The sequence below is a fragment of the Colobus angolensis genome, unplaced genomic scaffold (assembly GCF_000951035.1).
Source record: "Colobus angolensis palliatus isolate OR3802 unplaced genomic scaffold, Cang.pa_1.0 Scaffold18, whole genome shotgun sequence".
Taxonomy (NCBI): domain Eukaryota; kingdom Metazoa; phylum Chordata; class Mammalia; order Primates; family Cercopithecidae; genus Colobus; species Colobus angolensis.
The window spans coordinates 7,951,545-7,960,562 of record NW_012114932.1 but is presented as its reverse complement, the minus strand read 5'-3'; the positions used below and the strand labels follow the sequence as shown (position 1 = coordinate 7,960,562).

At 43.5% G+C, this 9,018-nt stretch overlaps 1 protein-coding gene across 1 annotated transcript in view; it reads left to right on the top strand.

Annotated features, from left to right (window-relative positions):
* The window catches only part of OSBPL1A (oxysterol binding protein-like 1A), a 237,844-nt gene that overhangs the window by 10,675 nt on the left and 218,151 nt on the right, over positions 1–9,018 (top strand). The window lies entirely within an intron of this gene.

Below are 9,018 nucleotides of genomic sequence, written 5' to 3'. Positions count from 1 at the left end.
GGCTCACTGTAGCTTTGACCTCCCTGGCTCAAGCAATCCTTCCACCTCAGCTTCCCGAGTAGCTGACTACAGGCAGGTGCCACCACGCCTGGCTACTTTTTGTATTTTTTGTAAAGATGGGGTCTTCATAGGTTGCCCAGGCTGGTCTTGGACTCCTGGGCTCAAGTGATTCACCTGCCTTGGCCTCCCAAAGTGCTGGCATTATAGACGTGAACCACTGTGCCCGGCCGATACTTCATTTTTATTAACTCATTTCCAAGAGGTGGTAAGAGAAGGTGCCAGTCTCCTCCCCACCCCTGCCATTCCTTTCTAAAATTATAAAAGATTATAAGGGAAAAGCAGTGAACATGCCTATTAGCATTTTGGAATTTATCCTCTAAGTATTGCTTATTTGGTTAAGTCTGAAGTTTCATAGTCAGAAAATCTTTAGAGTGTGGTTGGGCTACACAGCTAGACTAGTTTTGATGCACGTAATGTCAATTGCTTTGAACATGTAGTGTCAAATTGCTTTGAATATGTAGTATCAATTGCTTTGGACGTGAGAGAATGTCTGAATTGCTTTAAGAATATGTTTTAGTCAAATGCCTGTCTTAAAACTGATACCTGTGAGCTTTAGGCACAAGGCAACATGAGTTGTTGATTTTTCCTTTTCTTGGTGAAATTTAACTGGCTCTGTTCCTTTCTCTTTCTTAAAAATAATAAAACAATCTGTATGACTGTATTGGCCAAATGACCCATTTTTTTCTCTCCTACCATCCTGTCTTATAGGAAGAGTCCTCTCTTCTCCTCAGGTACCTACAAATCTGTCCCTTTTCTTGTTCTGGAAATCGGCAGTCATCAGAGAGGAGCTCTCCCCCCCCTCCCTGCCCCTGAACCATCCTCGCCACAATCCTTGCCATCTTTCCTGCCCGCCAGCCTTGATGCAGTGCCTTCCTGGTCTTCAGGGCCATCCTTCCCTTGGGCTTCTCTTCGTACTCAGGATCTCACTCCATCCCTCATTTCTCCTTTCTCCCGTATGCCAAGGTTTGCCTGTCTCCTGGCTCTTGCCCTACAATCTTTAAACATGCCCAGATGTCTAATATTCTAAAAGTGAAGCTGTTACCTTCTCTTCAGAAGGAAGTTGCTTTAAAGGAGTCTGGTGCAGTCTCCTTTTTATCCCCTATTCACTCCTCTGTTTACCAAAGCCTATGTTTTTGCCTGTCTCATTTCCACTGGAGATAACTCTTGGAGCTTGTCAGTGGCCTTCTTCTATTTGCCAAAGCAGTTGGTGTTTTCAGCCCTTGTCTTTCTTGTCCTTTCTTTTGTACCCATCCCATTCCCTGAAACACATTCTTCCCTCGGTTTCAGTTGCTGCCACCCTTTTCTGTGCCCCCTCTCCACCCTTGGTCGTTTTTTGCCAGCTCCTCTTCCCTGGCCTCCTTCGCCTTCAATAAATGTTGTTTTTCTCCCAGTGAGGGTTCTCATTTATTACTTTGATTGTAATGACCACTTATATGATGATAACTCCCACTATTTAAATTATTTTATTTATTTATTTTTAGAGACAGGATCTGCTTCTGTTACCCAGGTTGGAATAGAGTGGTGTAATTATATCTTACAGCAGCCTCGAACTCCTGGGCTCAGGCAGTCTTCCTGCCTCAGCCCCCTGAGTAGCTGGTACTACAGGTGCTATTTAAATTCTAACCTACAGGCCAGGTGTGGTTGGCTCACACCTGTAATCCTGGCACTTTGGAAGGCCAAGGCGGGCGGATCATGAGGTCAGGAAATCGAGACCATTCTGGCTAACACGGTGAAACCCCATCTTTACTAAAAATACAAAAAAATTAGCTGGGCGTGGTGGCGGGTACCTGTAGTCCCAGCTACTCGGGAGGCTGAGGCAGGAGAATGGCATGAACCCGGGAGGAGGAGCTTGCAGTGAGCTGAGATTGCACCACTGCACTCCAGCCTGGGCGACAGAGTGAGACTCCATCTCAAAAAAAAAAAAAAAGATTCTAACCTACAACTGCTTTCTTGTACTTAAACTGTTATTAATTAGCTACTTTCTCTCTCTTTCCCTCTTTCTTTCCTTTCTCTCTCTCTCTCTCTCTTTCTTTGTTTCTTTCTTTCGACAGAGTTTCACTCTTGTCGCGTAGGCTGGAGTGCAATGGTGAAATGGCGTGTTCTTGGCTCACTGCAAGCTCCGCCTCCCGGGTTCTGGCCATTCTCCGGCCTTAGCCTCTGGAGTAGCTGGGACTACAGGCGCCCGCCACCACGCCCAGCTAATTTTTTGTATTTTTAGTGGAGACAGGATTTCATCGTGTTGGCCAGGCTGGTCTTGAACAACTGACCTCAGGTGATCCGCCCATCTCGGCCTCCCAAAGTGCTGGGATTACAGGCATGAGCCACCGCGCCTGGCCCTTTTGTTTGTTTGTTTGTTTATTGGTTTGTTTTTTTCTGAGACAGGGTCTCACTCTGCCACCCAGGCTGGAGTGCAGTGGCACAATCTCAGCTCACTGCAACCTCCACCTCCCGGGTTCAAATGATTCTTGTGCCTCAGCCTCCCAAGTAGCTAGGACTACAGGCATGTGCCACCACCCCTGGCTAATTTTTGTATTTTTAGTAGACAGGGGGTTTCACCCTGTTGGCCAGGTTGGCCTCCAACTCCTGACCTCAACTGCTCTGCCCACCTTGGACTCCCAAAGTGCTGGGATTACAGACGTGAGATACCGCGCCCAGCCTGCTACTTTTTTATTGAACATCTTCATCTCTGTTTCCCACAGGAATCTCAAACTCACCACAACCAGATAGAGTCACATCTTCACTCACGTTGTTTATTTTCTATCCCATATCTTAGTTAATCTCCCTATTATGTATCTAGTGTCCAAGGAACTTTGTTCACCCCTGTGATCTTGGTGAACTTCTTATTCAAGTACCAGTTTACATTTTACTTTCTCTGTATCTAATCACTAATGTTGGCAGATAGCTAACCACTCCCCTTCTCCTCTGTGCAGCCACTGTTCCGTGTACATTGCTCTACTTGACACATGTTGTTGTGATTGTTGTTTGCATGTTTGCCCTGTTCTGGAGGGCAGGGACCATATTATCCATCATAGTACCCCAGTGCCTATAACAGCCCCTATCATCAGTAGATACTCAAGAAACATTTGTTAAATCAATTTTAGTTTCAATCCCAGCATTTATGAGTAACTGCAGTGGTTTATATATTATAATGGACTGTTTAAGTAGATAATAGATTTATTTATTTATTCATTTTTTGAGACAGAGTCTTGCTCTGTCACCAGGCTGGAGTGCAGTGGTGTGATCTCGGCTCACTGCAACCTCCGCCTCCAGGGTTCAAACAATTCTCTTGCCTCAGCCTCCCGAGTAGCTGGGACCACAGGTGGGGGTCACCATGCCCAGCTAATTTTTGTATTTTTAGTAGAGACGGAGTTTCACCATGTTGGCCAGGATCGTCTTGCTCTCTTGACCTCGTGATCCCGCCTGCATCAGCCTCCCAAAGGGCTGGGATTACAGGCATGAGCCAAGGCGCCTGGTCCGATAGATTTATTTTTATCCTTTTCATTTTTATTGTACAGAACTTTGAGAATTTTTTAATCTTTTTTTTCTGTAAGCCCAATATAGTAAGAACCCAAGGAAAATGTTATAAAAAACTTCTTGTATGTTTTGAAGATAGTTCAAACATTTTTTGATTCATACTTTAAAGGCATGAAAAGAATATTAAGCCTTTTTGTGTAATATGCCAGCAAGTCTAGACCATCACTCCTTGTTTAATGTACATGATTGAAAATATATTAAAACATCCTCTGTGATAAATGCCTTATTAATTAGACATGAAGCTTTTTTGGTTCTTATCTTTAATAACTTACATTTTCCAGTTATAAAATGACTTTATATTGTAGGAAATTTGGAAAATGCAACTAACCAAAGAAGATATTTAAAACCATTCACAATTTCACCACAAGGAGTAACCACTGTTGATGTCCTGATATCTTTTCCCTCTGTTTCTCTGCCAATATATAGCAAATATATAGAGAGCCTAATCTATATAGGTACCATCTGTCCTAACAATATATTGCAACTTCATGGTTTTATAAATTATTTAAACTTTTTTCTTTTTCTTTTATTTACTTTTTTTTTCTTTTTTAAACAGGTCTCACTCTCACCCAGGCTAAAGTGCAGTGGCGTGATCTCAGCTCACTGCAGCCTTAACTTCATGAGCTCAAGTGATCCTCCCACCTCAGCCTCTCAGGTAGTGGAAACTACAGGCGCACACCACCATGCCTGGCTTAATTTTTGTATTTTTGTAGAGATGGGGTTTTACCATGCTGCCCAGGCTGGTCTTGATCTCCTGGACTCGAGATCCACCCACCATGGCCTCCCAAAGTGCTGAGCCATTGCCCCCAACTTCTTCTATAATATATTTTATCAAAAAAAAATTTTTTTTATGAGACAGGATCTCTGTTAAACAGCCTGGAGTGCAGTGGCACGATCTTGGCTCACTGCAGCCTCGACCTCTTGGGCTTAAGTGATCCTCCTACCTCAGCCTCCCCAATGGCAGGGACTACAGGCTCACGCCACCATGCCCAGCTAATTTTTTTTTTTTTTTTTTTTTGAGACGGAGTCTAGCTCTGTTGCCCAGGCTAGAGAGCAGTGGCACGATCTCAGCTCACTGCAAGCTCTGCCTCCTGGGTTCACGCCATTCTCCTGCCTCAGCCTCCTGAGTAGCTGGGACTATAGGCGCCCGCCACCTCGCCTGGCTAAAGTTTTTTCTTCCAGTAGAGACGGGGTTTCACCATGTTAGCCAGGATGGTCTTGAACTCCTGACCTCATGATCTACCTGCCTGGGCCTCCCAAAGTGCCGGGATTACAGGCGTGAGCCACCGCGCCCGGCCTCATGCCTAGCTGATTCTTTATATTTTTATAGACATAGGATCCCAGCATGTTGCCAGGCTGGGTCTTCTGTAATATTTTTAATGGTTTCATAGTATTAGGTACATAAACCTTTATTGATGGATCTTTAATTTTTTTGTTCTTTATTTCTTTCTTTTTTTGAGATGGAGTCTCCCTCTGTTGCCTAGTCTGGAGTGCAGTGGTGTGATCTCTGCTCACTGCAACCTCTGCCTCCCGGGTTCAAGCGATTCTCCTGCCTCAGCCTCCTGAGTAGATGGTGTTACAGGCGCCCACCACCATGCCTGCCTAAGTTTTGTATTTTTAGTAGAGATGGAGTTTTTTTGCCACATTGGCCAGGCTGGTCTCGAACTTCTGACCTCAGTGATCTGCCCTCCTCAGCCTCCCAAAGTGCTGGGATTACAAGAGTGAGCAACTGTGCCTGGTCCTGATTTTTTTTCTTTGTAAATAATGCTACAGTGAATATAAGTATTGCTAACATTTTAAAAATATTAGATATTTTAACAGGTGAATGAATGCAGAGGGGATTAATATACAAGCTGATTAGCAAACTGAAGAAAGGGCATTACAATCACTGTTAGATGAAGTCCCCCCAGAAATTTACTCTGAAAATAAGATTCTGAGTCATGACAGAGATTCTTTACTTGGCCAAACTTTAATCAGACTTCTGAACCTTCTGCTGGGTCCATCTGTGCACTTCCTTGTAAAATTCGGTTTTAGCAAGAACCCTCCACCCTTGATATCTGATCAGGTTCCTCATCCTCCACCATCCCCCGGGTGGTGTCTGACCACCCTGGCTTGTCTTCAGCGACAACCCTGTTAGTTTGGTTTAGCCAGAATCCCCTCTGCCCCTGAGGTTTCCTCTGAGTACTTGTCCACCCACTGACCCTGACCCTGCTCCTTGGCTATAATCCCCCTTGTCCTTGCTGTATTCAGAGTTGAGCTTGAGCTGTCTTCCCCACGGCAAGACCATCTTTCGGTGGTCCTTGTAACTACCACGGAGGTGCTGAATAAAGTCTTCCTTATCATGCTTTAACGAGTATCACTGAATAATTTTTTCTTTAAACAGCCTGAGCCTGGGTTTGGCTTCCTGCAGAGTTTATAAGAGCTTTTTCTTTTTCTTCTTTTCTCTTTTTCTTTCTTTTTTGAGATGGAATTTTGCTCTTTTTGCCCAGGTTGGAATAAAGTGGCACAATCTCGGCTCACTGCAACCTCCGCCTCCTGGGTTCAAGTGACTCTCCTGCCTCAGCCTCCCAAGTAGCTGGGATTATAGGAATGTGCCACCACGCCCGGCTAATTTTTTTGCATTTAGTAGAGACGGGGTTTCACCATGTTGGTCAGGCTGGTCTCAAACTCCTGACCTCAGGTGATCGACCCGCCTTGGCCTCCCAAAGTGTTAGGATTACAGGTGCGAGCCACCGCACCCAGCCCATAAGAGCTCTTTCAAAGGGAAGCCACTGAGCGAGGCCTTGTGCGAGCACTGGAAATAGGCCTTAGCCAGGCTGATGGCTTAGTAGGGCTATAGTAGGGACCAGATGTGGGCTCCTGGATGGCAGGAATTTGTTGGGGGATTAGGCTCTTCACTTTCTGCCTCTGAGCCCACAGGTATTTCTCAGGTGTGGGTGGAAGGAGAACACTCCTAAGGGGATGGAATTAGGACCCTCAGCTGAAGAGGCAGCAGAACATCCTTAGGGTAGGGGCCAGATAAACCAAGTATGGATAAGAGCTAGGCCAGGCCCACAACTAGATATCCGGGGTTTCCCCTCACTCTGGGGATTCCTTTGCTAATTTTCTGTTTCTAATGTCTTTGCTAATGTCTTCCTCTTCCTTGGTTTTTTAATTTTGGTGGGCTACACCCCTGGTGGCTTCCTGAGAAGTGGTGCATGGGAAATCAATTTACATACTGGTATATTTAAAAATGTCCTTATTGTACTCCTACTTTTGATTGGCTAGTTACAGAATTGGGGATTGGAAATAATTTTCCTCCAGAACTTTTGGGCATTTCTCTGTTGTCTTTTGGATGCTTATGTTGTGATAGAGAAGTCAAAATCATTCTGATTCCTGCTCTTTTGTTTATTACCTGATATCTTTTGTTACCAAAGTTCTAAAATTTCATGATGATGTGCTTTCATAGGTTCTCTTTTGTCTGCAGATCAGAAATTTTCCAGAATTGTCGGGCTCTCATTAGGCCTTTCAGTGCTGTAAGACTTCCTTAAATTCTTTTTTTTTGAGACAGAGTCTTGCTCTGTTGCCCAGGCTGGAGTGCGGTGGCATGATCTCAGCTCACTGTAACCTCTGCTTCCCGGGTTCAAGTGATTCTCCTGCCTCAGCCTCCTGATGTAGCTGGGACTACAGGCCGGCCTCCCCTACCACACCTGGCTAAATTTATTTTTCTATTTTTAGTAGAGATGAGGTTTCACCATATTAGGCTGGTCTTAAACTCCTGGCCTCAAGTGATCCTACTGCCTTGGCCTGCCAAAGAAATTCTTTATTTTCTCTATCTCTGTTTTCTTTTTTTAGAACTTCTGTTTCAGTGTTCGACCTCCCGGACCAATTCTCTTAATAGTCTTTTTTTTTTTTTTTTTTTTTTTTTGAGACCAAGTCTCACTCTGTCACCCAGGCTGGAGTGCAGTGGCATGATCTCAGCTTACTGCAACCTCTACCTCCCAGGTTCAAGTGATTCTCCAGCCTCAGCCTCCCGAGTAGCTGGGGTTACAGATGTGCACCACCAGACTCAGTTAATTTTTGTGTTTTTAGTAGAGTTGGAGTTTCACCATGTTGTCCAGGCTGGGTTTGAACCCCTGGGCTCAAATGGTTGCCTTCCTCGGCCTCCCAAAGTGCTGGAATTACAGGCATGAGCCGCTGTGCCTGGCCAACATTCATCTTTTATCTCCTATTTTCTTAACAGTTTTATTTTCTAGGAGATAGTCTTAACTTATTTTCTAACTCTTTTATTGAAGCTTAAATTTTTGCTGTTTTTATTTCCAAAGTTCTTTTTCTCAAGCTTTATTTTTTTTGGATAGCATCTTGTTTTTGTTATAGAACAGAATATCATTTATTATCTAAGGATATTAGTTACTATTTTTTAACCTTTGCTACGTTGTTTTCTCTAGGTTGGTTTTCTTCTCTGTTTGGTTTTGGTCTTTGTCTTTCATGTTTAAGAGTGGGGAGCTAGAAAGTTGTTGAAAGCTGAGATAGTGGGTGGGGCCTGTTGACTGCTAACTTCACTGTAAGGTTTTCCTGACTTGGCCACTTTCTGGGAGCTCCTGGTGTCTCTCTTGTACTTTAGGAAATATAACTAGCTAAGTCTCAGAGGGTAAAGCCTGACTTGCCAGCATAAGAAATGCTGATTAGGGGTTGAGGGCTGGGGTCCACCTGTTTACTCTGCTCTGTTTTGAAACCATGCCTTCAAAACCCATCCAGTCACCAGCCTATACAGCCCATCTCTCTTAACCTCACTGGAAGGTGTGTTTAACCAGTCCCCTGTTGATGACAAGGAGTGGTTTCTAACTTTTCCACTATTACAAAAGCTATAATCTTTATGAACATGCTTTCAAATTAATCTTGTGTAAGATGACAGCAAACATGAGGGGAAAAATAAACATTTAAATAAAAAATCTTGTGTAAATGTTTCTGCAGGATAGATTCCTAGAAATAGAGTTGCCCAAAGTAAATGGTATGTATGAATTTTGAAGTTTATTTGATGTTGCCAAATTGCTGATCTCCACCTGTAATGTATGAAAGGTTGTATGCATTTATATTCATTTTAGCACTCTCCAGGAGTGCCATTTCCTGCCCATGCCAGCATTGTTTCTTGTCTTTTTTTTTTTTTTTGCTAATTCGATGGGCAAGAAAACTGTCACTTGTGTTTGAATGATTTCTATTTGTTTGATTATTAGTAAGAATGACATACTTCTGGGAATTGCTGTTTGTAACATTTTCTCATTTTGACATAAATGCTTGAAATTTGGTTGTAATTTTCTGTATTTGTTTTGGGGCTTGATAAGAAAATGTGACAGAAAAAATAAATTTATTTTTATTTTATTTTTATTTTTTATTGAGATGGAGTCTCGCTCTGTTGCCCAGGCTGGAGTGCAGTGGCCAGATCTC